Raw genomic sequence first — 14,510 nt, forward strand, 5'->3', positions numbered from 1 at the left:
AGGCACGCTTGTCGTAGTTCCTTGTCAAGGCCCAGGTGAAAATGATGAACCAGCAAGCATTCTGGCCATGCCCATAATCGGCCAGCTGTCTTTTTGAACTCTTTAATGTAGTCCTTTGCAGGCCGACCCCGTTGCTTCATAGTCACTATTTGCCCCTCCGCTGCCAGCGTTCTGGTTTCATCCTCAAACCTGCCCCTCAGACTTTCCAAGAACAATCCAACATTAGTGAGTTCCCTAGCATGCTCACTATGCAAGTCGGCCACCCAGTCTGCCGCTTCTCCTGTCAATACCGTGGTCATAGCCACCACCATAGACCACTGGGAAGGGTAAAACCAACCATATAGGTCGAAGTGGCTGATGACCTGACTTAGGAAGTGTGCCACCCTATCTGGGCATCCATCAAACGAGGCCTGTATGGGAGGTGGGCCCCAAAAGTGTGGTTGTTGAGGTGGCCACACCCCCACAGGCCATATAGGTGGGCGTCCAACGACTCTGCCACTCTCTCCCATCTTGCCCATGCCCCGTGAAGACTCCCCCTGTTTATGTCCAGGCAGTGACCTTCTGGGAAGCGTATCCTGCCCAACTACTGACCGTTGTGCTGGTCCATAACTGCTATCCCCCCCCCCCCCCGTGGACGCAGAAACCCCTCCACCAGGAGGTTGCTTTACCACGTCCCTTTGAGACACGTGTTCTCTTTTAAGTTTTGGACTAGTGAGGCGAAAGCGAGATTCAGCTCCCAGGCCCCTGCGCTCTCTCCACGTACCCATGGGGTCCAACCCTACCGCCCAAGGCTGCCACAAGGGGGCATCTCAGAAACTGGCTTCACCAAATCCATGCTAGCAGTACCAGGATCTGTGGCATAACCCCATTCCTGATCCTCCTCATCCGTCCAACGTTGCTCCCTCCAACCCTGAAACATAGTCTCTGATGTGGGAGGTGGGGTTCTAGACCATGCTTCCCCTTGTCCTGACAAGGCAGAGCTGTGCCACCAGTGACCTGATGCAGCCTGCGAAACTCCTTTCTCCTTCTCCCCTTGACCCTCCGCCAAGGAATCTGCAGTTTGGAGTGTCTTCTCCTTCAGTCGCACCACCCGTTCCTCATGTTCCTTCACAGCAGTATCCTCAGTCTGCTCCGCCTCCCCCGCCCCCACCATTTCACCTTCTTCACTTTCCCCTAACATAGTCATATCCACTCCTTCAGCCATGGTTCTCTGTCGCCACGAAACAAACCAGGAAAGGGTTAAGGATTCAGCACTGACTTTCTCTCGGCTCTTCTGATCTGTGGCTGGGCAGCTCTTCAGATGAATCACCAAACGGAAAAACAGAGTTTAGCCAAACAATCTTTAATCCGCAATGGTCGGGTATCAGGGAAAAGCCAGGTACGGATGTAACAAAGTCAGTGCTGAATGTTAGGTTTAGTCAATGCATTTAAAGCAGCGCGCTGACCGCGCCCACGCCCCACCCACATACATTTATCTTTCACAGCTGCTCCTCATTTCCTCCTTTCCGAGCCGATAATACTTCTGCATTTTGAGAGGTGCAGACGGCGTTGCAGATGACGGTTTTGTACAGGTAACCCTGACCCGCAGCCTATGTGCAAGTATTAGCAACCATCACCACCAGAACCCATCGAACCCGTCACCACTCCTAACCCGAATGTCTAACAACAATCCCCACTGCCTTTCTGTGGATTCGCCAGCTGGCCTTAGATGCCTCTCCTGCTGACAAACGTGTCGAGCTGATGTTGGGCTCGACAATTTATATCTAAGACCTATAATCTTTTGCTATCAAGCTATACAGTTGAGGAGATAGTAAAAGATATGATGATTGCCTGGGGGAGAAATTTAGGAAGACCGATGCAACTTGAAGAATGGCAGGGAATATGGAATAGATCAATGAAATTGACATTATCAGCAGCATTTAAGGAGAACTTTTATAAAATGATCTATAGGTGGTACCTCCCACCAGATAGGATAGCTAAAATGTTCCCTGGATCCTCGGACAAATGTTGGAAGTGTAATTTGGCCAGGGGTACTTTCTTTCACCAATGGTGGACCTGCCCTCAGATCAGGAAATTTTGGGAAAAGATTCAAAAATGGTTGAACGAGATAACAGGTACAAGTTTCCCCCTAACTCCAGATTCTTACTTACTTGGAATCAAACTAAAAGACGTGGGCAAACAAGACTGGCACCTAGTCATCCATATTACAACAGCAGCGAGAATGGCACTTGCCCAGCATTGCAAAAATGCAAATACACCATCAGATCAACTTATAATAAATAAGATATTGAATTGTGCCGAATTGGACAAATTAACCGATATCCTAAGAGAGAAAAAAGAATCCATATACCACAGTATATCATGGGAATCAACTTCCCGTGGGTCTTCGGCTGGCCCCCGACCTTCGTACCTTCCTCCGTGAGCTTAAGACCTGGCTGTTTAAATGCCCTAGCCAGGACTGATGGGGTCTACTGTTTTAAATTGGTTTTTAGTCTGTTTTAATCTGTTTTAATTTGTATTTATTGGGATTGTTTCATTGATGTGAGCTGCCCTGAGTCCTTCGGAGAGAGGGCGGCATATAAATCCAAATAATAATAATAATAATAATAATAATAATAATAATAATAACAACAACAACTGGGAACGCTGGTATATATGGCTAAAGAAGAGGACAAACATAGAATAAATAACATAGTATTAAATATATACTTAGTTATAATGAGATAGCATTTGGTATTTAAAATAGTCAACGCTATTTGAACAAAAGGATTTACTGGGATGTAACTATGAATAAGTATCTGGGGGTTTGATATGACCCCTGGTTAGTCCTTCTTTGTTGTTGTCTTTATGTGTTGTGTCGTGTACCTATATATACTGTAACTTATATCTGTTTGAAAATTACATTATATGTTTTTTTATTTGTAAATAATTAATAAAGATCTATTTAAAAAAAAAGAATATTATAGGCAACTTTACAAGAGAGAGATGATAGAGGAGGAAAAAGTGGTAAGGTATTTACAAGATGCAAAATTACCTCGGATTCCCAAAGATATAGAGGAGATGTTGGAGGGGAGCATAACAATGATGGAATTAACAGAAGCAATCAAGAAGCAAAAGAATGGAAAGGCACCAGGGCCAGATGGTTTGCCAGTTGAATATTATAGGACACTACAAGAATCCTTAAGTCTCCCATTATTGGATGTTATGAATGAAGTGATGATAAAGAAGAAAATACCCAAATCATGGACTGAGGCGTATTTCACATTGATCCATAAAGAAGATACAGACCCACAACAAATAAAAAACTATAGGCCTATATCCCTACTAAATTCAGATTATAAAATCTTTGCTTCAATATTGGCAGAAAGGCTTAAGAGATACAGTATTTGAATAATTTTATACATACAGATCAAAATGGATTTCTCCCAAAAAGACAAATTAGAGACAATATAAGAATAATTCTGGACCCTTTAGAATATTATGAAGCACATCCTGAAAAGCAGATGGCCTTGATATTTTTAGACGCACAAAAAGCTTTTGATAATGTAAATTGGCGATTCATGACGCTTCAAATGGAAGAGATGGGCTTCGGCAGGAAATTTATTCAGGCAATTGAAGCTATATATTTTAAGCAAATGGCAAAAGTAATGATAAATGGAGAATTGACCGATTCTATCAAGATAGAAAAAGGCACTAGACAAGGATGCCCATTGTCCCCACTGTTGTTTATATTGACTTTAGAAGTTTTAAACAGAAATATTAGAGAAGAAAAAGAGATAAAAGGTATGAAAATTCAAAAAGAAGAATATAAATTACAAGCTTTTGCAGATGATCTGGTCTTTATTATTGAAGAACCATTAATAACAATAAATAAATTGATAGAAAACATTGGAGAGTTTGGGAAAGTAGCTGGCTTGAAAATTAATAAAGATAAAACGAAGATAATGACTAAAAATATGTTGAAAAAGCAAAAAGAGGAATTGATGGAGATTTCAAAGATGCAGGTCACAATTAAGGTAAAATACTTGGGGATATATTTGATAGTAAGATGTAGCTCACTTAAAGAAAGTAATTATAACAAGCTTAAGCAACAGATAGGGCAAGATTTGGTGAAATGGGGAAACCTGCAGCTATCCTTGATTGGTAGGATCTCAACTATCAAGATGAATATTTTGCCTAGAATTTTGTACCTATTCCAGACGATTCCAATCAAGTTGGGTAAGGATTTTTTTGCAGATTTTAATAAAATGCTGTTGAAATATATTTGGCAGGGAAAGAAGGGGAGAATAAAATTAAAGTTGTTACAAGATGCTAAAATGAGGGGTGGTTTTGTCCTGCCTAATTTTGAATGTTATTATCAAGCAGCGAGTTTAATGTGGATTAAAGAATGGATAACTTTGAGAAATACTAAATTATTGAATTTGGAGGGACATGATTTGTTGATGGGATGGCATGCCTTTTTATGGTACAAAGGAACAAAAATACAGGGGTACTTTAGAAGACACCAGATACGAGAAGCCTTATTGTTGAACTGGGAGAAGGTTAAAAAATATTATTATTTGAAGATTCCAGTCTGGGTATCTACAATTGAAGCCTTTTCATATTCAGTAGTATTTAAAAGGGAACAAATTGTAAGATATAGTGAATTATTGGATGAAAAGGGTGAACTCAAATTAAAGCAAGAACTAGAAGATCAGGGATGTAAGATGGATTGGTTTTCATACATGCAAATACGTTCCAGATATGAAGAAGATCTCAAACAAGAAGGTGTTTATAATGTCTTGACTAATTTAGACAAGATTTTAATGGGTTCTGATGATCATGTAATTAAAAAATTATATGGATATTTGTTAGAGCTAAAAATGAAAGAAGAACAAGTTAAAGAATCAATGATAGCTTGGGGAAAAAATTTGGTCATGGTATTGATTTAGAGAAATGGCAAAAATTGTGGTCACATAACTATAAAATGACAATGTCTACAGCATATAAAGAGAATTTGTATAGAATGTTTTACAGGTGGCATCTACCCCCTACAAGGATAGCCAGAATGTTCAAGAATAAATCGGAGAAATGTTGGAAGTGTCATCAGACTCCAGGATCATACTACCATATGTGGTGGACATGTGTAGAAGCTAAGAGATTTTGGACTAAGATGCACACGTGGTTGGAAAAAATAACAAAGAGACATATTGACTTTAAACCAGAGATATTTTTATTAGGGATCTTACCAGAGACATATAATAGAGAATTGCAATATTTAATTGTGAATGTTTTAACAGAGGCTAGAATTGTATTTGCCAAAAACTGGAAAGGAGAGAAGATACCTACTGATGAAGAAATTATTAAGAAAATGATGGACTGTGCTGAAATGAGTAAATTGACATTTGAAATAAGAGAACAGGAAGATAAACAATATTATTTGATATGGGACTTGTTTTATAAATGGATAGATAATAAAACATGGAGATGAAATATGAAATATGAAGTGGAAGTTAAGATAAAATATGTGAATTCTTTTTTTTTATATGAAAAATAAGTTTTGGTCAGATATTGATATTTTGAAGATGGGATTGAGCACAAAAGGATGTTAACTGATCGATACACTGTCTGTAATTGTATGGAATGATTATGTTTTTATGTTTTGTTTTTGTTTTAAAATAAAAAATTGTTTTTTTAAAAAAAATTGCTTGGACCTCTACAAACCAAACAGCATTTGAAGAGTTAAAGCAACCTTTTGCTTGCCAGCCCCTGCTTCAGCACCCAGACACATCAAAGAAATTTATTGTCCAAACTGATGCCTCAGATGTTGCCATTGAAGCTGTTCTTTTACAGGAGGGGGAGACAAAAGACAGCCTCCTGCCATTCTTTTCCAGAGCTCTGACTGCCCCAGAACTCAATTATGACAACCTTAAAAAAGAACTCCTTGCCATTATATCAGCATTCCAACACCAGAGACACTTCCTAGAAGGCGCACATTTTCCTATAGAGGTCAACACTGACCACAAGAATCTACAAACCCTGCAACAAACCAAGCCGCTTTCACCCAGACAAGTCAGATGGAGCCAATTCTTCTCAAGTTTTGATTTTTACATTAAGTATGTCCCAGGCTCCAATAACTTAATGCCAGATGAGCTCTCTTGCAAACCAGAATATTCCCTTGTTCAACAGATTCCAGAACCAACAACAATCCTACAACCTTCTAATTTCCAGCTTCACCAATCACCACCCAGAGGTTGGAAGCTGCCCAAATTCACCAGGACTTATTCACAAGGATAAAGATACAGCAACAACTAGATCAGGGGTCACCAACCTTTCGGACCTCAGAGACCACTAAATTCATAATTTTAAACCCCTCAGACCACTAATATGACCTGCCTAATGACCGGCTGGGTGGGTGTGGCTAGGTGGTCATGTGACTGGGTGGGCGTGGCCAACTAGATGTCACTCACGTGGAGGGGCACCTTGCCAGCCTATACTCGCCCCTCCCCTCCCAGCCATTCCTCGCCTCCCCAGACTCCTTAGGGCCCCAACAGGAAGCAGTTGTTGGAGCCAAGCAGCCACCACGAGAAAGAGTTGGCAAAACAGCTGGCTCAGTTCAAATTGGATCTGACTGAGAAGGAGGCTCAGTAGAAGCACCTCACTGAGGACTACGAGCATAGGCTTTCCAAGGAGAGGGAAGACCTGCGGGAGTGCAAGGCCAGGTGCCTGGAGGCTCAGCGGGCTGAGATGGCCAGCCAGTTCCAGGCCATGATGCAGTCCCACTGGAACAAGGTCCTCCGGCTCTTTGCCACCAGCGGCGCTTCCCTCCAGCCTTCGCCCAAAGCCCTGCACCAGGAGGCCGAAGCAGACACCAAGTCAGAATTTCTGTCCCCCTCCGACCTGCACAAAAAGACCCCAAAAGGGGAGACTCTGCAGCAACACAAACGTTCATTGCACGTATCTGTCCCAGGGGCCGTAGTTTGAGGACCCCTGATTTAGTGCAATATAAAAAATGCAAATAATTTTTCTGTGGACCACCAAAATTTTCTCACGGACCACCAGTGGTCCACGGACCACCAGTTGGTGACCGCTGAACTAGATTGCTTCTCACGGGCCAGGACAGATAACCTCAAGGAGACCCCAGCAGGTACTGTAACCCCATTCATGATGGAGGGAGGTGCCCTGAAACACAAAGGCAGAATAGTAGTTATCCCGTCATGCAGGGAAGCAGTACTGCAGCTTTGCCATGATAATCAAACGGCAGGGCATGGCGGCATGTTCAAAACTCTGCACAGAACCTTAAGAAATTTTGATGACCTAGGCTGGCTGCAGGCATTTGGGGCACAATTTGGGGGTGGCAGGTGGGGAGGGGTGGGGAGGGGGAGAAGCGAGGGACAGGAAGCCCTGCCATGCCTGGCGAGAGAAGAGACAACAAGAATTATGGCTGCTTTTGCAGCCGATTGAGGCTGCAAAAGCAGCAGGAGGCCCCACGCATCTCACGCCCCCTTCAAGAACAGTCTTACCTCAATCAGTTGCCAAGAACTTGGCCCTGATTGAGGCTCCCTGGGGTGGAGCCCGTAGCCCAGCGCTTGAGAGGGTCTTGGGGGGAAAGCCCCTTTACGCAACCCAGCCTGTCTTTCAGGTGGGCAGGAAGCCCCTTCCTACCATGCAGCTGGCTGGTTGAGAATCAGGCAGTCCTGGGAACTGCTCCCCGGCTGGACACGGAACTCCAGCAGGAAGACGTCTCCTTTGGGCTACTGAGTGCCAGCCTGCATGCCTACTTGGTGCTGCAGGTGCCAGGTTACAATCCTGGGTCTGGTGGGTGCTGCAGCTCTCAGGCCAGCTGTGCACAGACCTGGCACGAGAGTTGCAGCGGCCACCAGGGCCAGGGCCCGAAAAGCACCTGGCTTGGCATAGCTGTAGCCTGGCCCCTGCAGCACCGAATAGGCGTACAGGCCAGCACTCAGCAGCCCAAACATTTGAATAGAATAGAATAGAATTTTTTATTGGCCAAGTGTGATTGGACACACAAGGAATTTGTCTTGGTGCATATGCTCTCAGTGTACATAAAAGAAAAGATACATTGACTTCTGGTTGGCTCCACGCGCATCGCAGATGCTCCTCCATGAGCGCCCGATCCCCGGCATCGTAAAAGACGCCAGAACAGCCGAAAAACAGCTGTCTGGAGGCTTGGAAACTTTCTCCCCAGGCAAAGGGGAGAGAGGAGAGCCAACAGGTGAAGGTAGAGCTCCCCAAGTGCCCTAGGAGAAATTCTGGGGCGCGAAGGGTGAGAGCTCCCTAGAAGCCTGTCAATCTGCTCCGGACCTGGGATGACTCTGCTAATTAGCGGAGCAAGACGCCACCACCACTTCTGCCAATAATAACTGAGGGGAATTCCAACATCCTAAATTGCTGCAGGCAGAACAAGCCAGGAGAAGTCAGACGGCAAGTATCCAAACTTAACTCCAATGTTTATTACCTCCTTTGGAAATAACAATTTAGTAAATTTGCAACAAGATGGCAATTGAGGCTTGAAAGGGCGTGGAAAGTGAAAGTTAAAGGAAAGTTTCGTTTTGCTGGTAGCCTCTTGCTTGAAAAGAACTTTTGTACCGAGAGAAGGAGGATTTTAAGACATCAATTTAAGATTGGGGAAAATTTTTGACTTTGTTGAACTTTTCTTTTTGGCTTCTGATTGAAATACAAAGATTAACTTAAACTGAAAAATGGCCTCAAAACCTGTAAAGACTGTTCCTATTAAAGGAACTGGGAGTGCCGGAAGCTCTCCAGCCCACACTTCTAGAATGCAAGCCTCTGTTCCCCCAACAGATCCACAGATTTTAACGTTTGAAATGATACAAGAAGCCCTAAAAGCTACACAGGATAAAATTGCTACTGTGATTAATCAAAAAATTAATGAAACTAATGAAAAAATACAGTCTGTCTCAGATGAGATTTCAGTTCGGAATCAGGAAATTAGGGAAGATATAATATTGGCATTTAAAGGTTTGGCAGGTCATATTGAAATTTTGGATGATAAAGTTGAAGAAATTAAGCAATCTACGGAAATTCTGGACAATAAATTAGGAGAGACTCAGAATAAAATTGAAAGGGCTGAAGCTGATGTAACAATGATTCAATACAGAGATATGGAATTTGCTTTAAGAATAAGAGGGGTGAAGGAGAACAAACAAGAGAATTTGAAAGAGATGATGTCAGAGGCATTGGCACAGATGTTGGGGGTGAAGAAAGTGGAGTTAGGCTGGCAGATTGACAAGATATATCGTGTCAATTCCTGGATGGCCAGACAGAAACATTTACCAAGAGACATTGTAATATACTTTACCACAAGGAGACTACGCAATAAAATTTTACAGGCTACCTTTAAAAATAAGCTTCAAGTGGAAGGTCAGGAGGTGATGACAATGAAAGAAATCCCCCCCAAAATGTTGAGAGCCAGAAGGGATTATGCCTTTCTGGTGGATGAACTGAGAAAACGCCAAATACAGTATAGATGGGAAGTGCCAGCCGGCCTAGTGGTAAACTATTCGGGTGAGAGATATCGGCTTAATACAGTATGGAAAGCAAGAGATTTCTATGCCAATGTGTTAAAGGCTGAGCCACCAAAATCACCAGAAGTTAAAAGAAAGAAAGAAGTAATGGAAGGAGAGAAAGAAGAGCTGATGACAATAGTCCAGGGGGGAGCTTTGACCAGTCAAGAAGATTTGCTACAAATCCAGATTGCTGTTCAAGATTTGGATTTAATTGATATATCAGAGGAACCAAAGAATCAAAGACAGATCAGAGCAGCAACAGCTAAACGCAAGGAAGAATTAAGATTGCAACAACTCCAGATGGCAACTCAAGGATCTACAAAAACAGAAGCAGTGGGAGGAGCCAGACCTAAAGGTCAAATGAGGCAAGACCATTAGCAAATGCTCCAAATGCTTCAGAGGCCCAAAGATGGGAACTTGATTTTTAACTTGGAATGTCAATAGTTTGAATTCTCCACAGAAGAGGAGGAAAATATTTCATTATCTTAAACAATTTAAAAATGATGTAATTTGTTTACAAGAGACTCATATTAGGATACAAGATCAAAAATATTTAACAAACACAAGACTAGGTACACATTATGTAGCGGCAGCACCAGAGAAGAAAAACGGTATAGCTATATACTTGAAAAGAGACTTAATTGCCAAATTAATTGAAGCAGATGATCAAGGAAGATTTTTAGTGATTGAACTTTTAATAAAAGGAGAAAAATTACTTTTAATTGGAGTATATGCCCCGAACCAACAACAGGAAAAATTTTATAATTTTCTACACTCAAAGTTGACACAATGGGGATACAAAACTTGTATCCTACTGGGTGATTGGAATGGTGTTTTGGACGTTAAAAAGGACAAGAAGGGACCTAAGCAAAATGTTTTAACAAGAGCAAGATTGCCCAAATCATTTTTGGAGATGATGGATGATTGGGAGTTGAGGGATATTTGGCGTGAAAGAAACCCAGAAGAAAAAGATTTTACTTTCTTTTCGGATAGACATCAATCCTTTTCAAGGATTGATTTTATACTAATTACTAACGACCTCTTTTCTAGGGTGAAGAATACGAAGATTTGTTCAAGAACATTGACAGACCATAGTCCAGTCTGGATGGAACTGGAGTATGGAAAGGGGCTTAGGAGGTCCTGGAGGTTAAATGATAATTTGTTTAGATATGAAGAAAATGTAAAAGAGTGTAAAAAAATTATGAAAGAATTTTTTGTTATGAATATGCAAAAGGGTACATCTATGGAAATGGTGTGGGATGCAAGTAAAGCATATATGCGAGGTATTTTGATATATTTGAATAATAAATATAGAAAGAAACAGGGGGGAAAAAGAAAGGAATTAGAAGAAGAGATTAGAAAACAAGAATGAGCTTTGATAGTTAATCCAACAGATAAGAAAATTAAAGAGGCAATTAATTTACTGAAAGGTCAATTTAACATGATAATAGCAGATCAAGTGGCAACTAATTTACAATATGCTAAACATAATACTTTTTGTAATGCTAATAAACCAGGCAGGTGGTTAGCATATTTGTTAAGGAAAAAGCAGAAATCAAGGACTATAGAGAAAATAAAATACAAGGGTAAAGAGGTTTATGAGCAAGAATTGATTAAAAAATCTTTTTTAGAGTTTTACTCAAGGCTGTATACTGGTGATAAAATTCAAGACACAGATATAGATAGATATTTGCAGAAAGAGAACATTTATACAACTTCAAAAGAGCAGAGGGATAGTCTAAATCAATTGATAACTTACGAGGAAATTTTGTTTGCAATTAAGCAGTTGAAAGTGGGTAAAGCTCCTGGGATGGATGGTTTGACAGCTGTTTATTATAAAAGTTTACAGGAGGAAATGGTGGAACCACTGAAGGAATTATTTAACAATATACAACAGGGAGGAGAGGTACTTCCAACTTGGAAGACAGCTTTTATTTCTTTGATCCCAAAAGAGGGTCAAGATCATACAGATCCAAAAAACTATAGGCCGATTTCACTTCTAAATACAGATTATAAGATTTTTGCTAAAATTTTAGCAAATAGATTAATGACAGTTATGCAGCAAATGATTCATCATGATCAAACTGGTTTTATAAATGGTAGACAAATGAAAAGTAATGTAAGGCAAATTGTCAATTTACTAGAGTATTTGGGGAGGAACAACCAGGTCCCCGCAGTGCTAGTATTTCTGGATGCTGAGAAAGCCTTTGATAGATTGAATTGGCATTTTTTATTGAAATTAACAGAAAGGATGCAACTTGGAGAATATTTTATACAATCTATTAAGGCAATATATCAGAAACAAACAGCGCAAATAATAATTAATGGTGGTTTAACAGATATTTTTAATATAGAAAAAGGAACGGTTGGTGACCCGCGGCGACATGGCATTGAGTGAGTGACTGCTGCTCCTCGATACCATCAGTCACCGTGTTTTGGGGACCCCTCGGGGGCGTGGAGCCTGGAGAGCCCCACGGACGAAAGAGCGAGCCGGGTGAGCGTGAAAGCGGAGCGCAAAACGCTGATCACAAGACCGGGCGGCTCTGTCATCCCAGCACGCGTGAGTCGGCCAAATTAATGGCCGACGCGAAGCTGCGGTAACCAGCAACTAGATTGGAAGCAAGGGAGATCGGATGCTGCAGTGTTGACAGATACACACCCTTCCTGCGTAGGTGAAAGAGGACATCAGGAAGAGGGGTCGGTGAAGTTGGGTGGAAGAGTCTCACGGAGGGGAAAAGCGGCGATTGAAAGTTTGTGAGCAGTTTGACAGAGAGAGAGCCCGACAAGCCAGCATTGAAAAAAGAAAGATTTGTATCGAAACCGAGCGCGCAAAGAGAGGATTGGTGAGAAGATATAAGAACAGTATTCCTTTCCTTTTTGCTGTGAATAAAAGTAGATTCATCGGAGGTTGAAACGGGGTGGATCGAGCTTGACTTTTTTAACGAACAGGAAGTTCAGCCGTTAGAGTGACTTGTCTGAGGAATAAACTGAATAGCTGGAACGTCAGTCTTGTGGACAGTCTAGCAGCAAGAAATACGATAGAGTGCTGAACTTTGATGAATGGACTTAAGCCCGTAGAAGAATAGAGATTGAGCAAAAAAGAACAGTGTATATCCCAAAAAGGAGGGAAAAATAACAATAATAACAACAACAACATTGGAACTTCCAGATAATTCTTTCCTCAATATCCTGATTGTCTAAATTATAATTATCAGTAAGAATTGTTAATCTCCCTATAAATTAATTTCTCTGGTCTAGAAATTTACAATATATATTTTTAAGCTATAGTATTTTAAATTTTTCTAGATTCATTTAGCTGTTTACAATTGTATTTATAGTCAAGTATTTAAAATTGTATGAATTCCTATTTACGGTATTTATAGTATTTATAGTATTTATAGTATTTAAAAGTATTTACAGCATTTAGTTAAATTAATTGATATATTGATTGTTGATTAATTGATATATTGATTGTTAAGAATTGAACTATCTAACTAATAATTGTTAAGCCAATCTAATACATATTAACTATACATTGAGTATAAGGTATTGTTGGGAAGAGGTTTAGATTTCTAAATTGATATTGATATTGATTCTCAATTAGAAATTATTTTCACTTAAAGATCTAGAAGAAATAATTAGGCATACAGAACTTAAAAAAAAAATTAAAGGAAAGAAAACAGAGGCGCCAACTGGCGAATGAGAATTTGGAGTAATATTGAAAGAATAATTAGAGAGCAAAAAATAATTTTGAAAGAAATGACAAGCATGTCATCAACAGTGGCGAAAATTGGAAAAAAGACTCCCTCTAATCCCACTATAACAATGACCTCTCCGGCTATACAGAAATCAACAGAAGGTTTGGCAAAAACGGAAAAGTCTACGGCCACATCGACAATGCAAACCCTGCAAACATCATTAACTTTGATTCAAGAAACGATGATGGCAATGCAGGAAAAAATGTCCAACAACCATGTCGAATTAAAATCAGATATACATGCATTGGACCAGAAAATGAATGAAATCCAAACCTCAATATTTAATAATGAACAACGAATTCAAAAAGCCGAAATAAGAATCGACCAAACCGAAAAGAAATTAGATACTGTGGATCAAGCATTGACAAGTCAAAATAAAGAGTTAGAGGATTCAATAACCCAATTAGAGATGGACCGGGCATCCTTCTACTTGCGTTTCCAAAATGTTGTTGAGGATAAAGAGGAAGACCTAGGTGAGAAGATGGCGGAGCTGATAGCAGATGTACTTCAACAAGATAAACAGGAGATAATCAGAGAGTTGGACGACATATACAGGGTCCAGACAAATTACCGTATTTTCCGGCGTATAAGACGACTTTTTAACACATGAAAATCTTCTCAAAAGTCGGGGGTCGTCTTATACGCCGGGTGTCATTCTCCTGTAACCAGGCAGACCAGCCCGAAAGGCTCTGACGAGCCTTAAATGGCTCTGGCGATCCCAGCTCTGACGATCCCAGCTTTGACAATCCCAGCTGAGTTCCCTGCAACTCAGCTGGGATCGCCAGAAACCATGTAAAAGGAAAAAAGTTTTTTCCCTTTTACTCTGACGATCCCAGCTCTGACGATCCCAGCTCTGACGATCCCAGCTGAGTTCCCTGCAACTCAGCTGGGATCGCCAGAACCATGGCTCTGACGGTCCCAGCTCTGACGGTCGATCCCAGCTCTGACGATCCCAGCTGAGTTCCCTGCAACTCAGCTGGAATCGCCAGAACCATGGCTCTGACGGTCCCAGCTCTGACAGTCGATCCTAGCTCTGACGATCCCAGCTGAGTTCCCTGCAACTCAGCTGGGATTGCCAGAAACCATGTAAAAGGAAAAAAGTTTTTTCCCTTTTACTCTGACGATCCCAGCTCTGACGAACCCAGCTGAGTTCCCTGCAACTCAGCTGGGATCGCCAGAAACCATGTAAAAGGAAAAAAGTTTTCCCCCTCCAGCTTGCTTA

Source organism: Pituophis catenifer, unplaced genomic scaffold, assembly GCF_029215685.1.
Source record: "Pituophis catenifer annectens isolate HBS135680 unplaced genomic scaffold, rPitCat1.0.hap2 SCAF_5, whole genome shotgun sequence".
Taxonomy (NCBI): Eukaryota; Metazoa; Chordata; class Lepidosauria; order Squamata; family Colubridae; genus Pituophis; species Pituophis catenifer.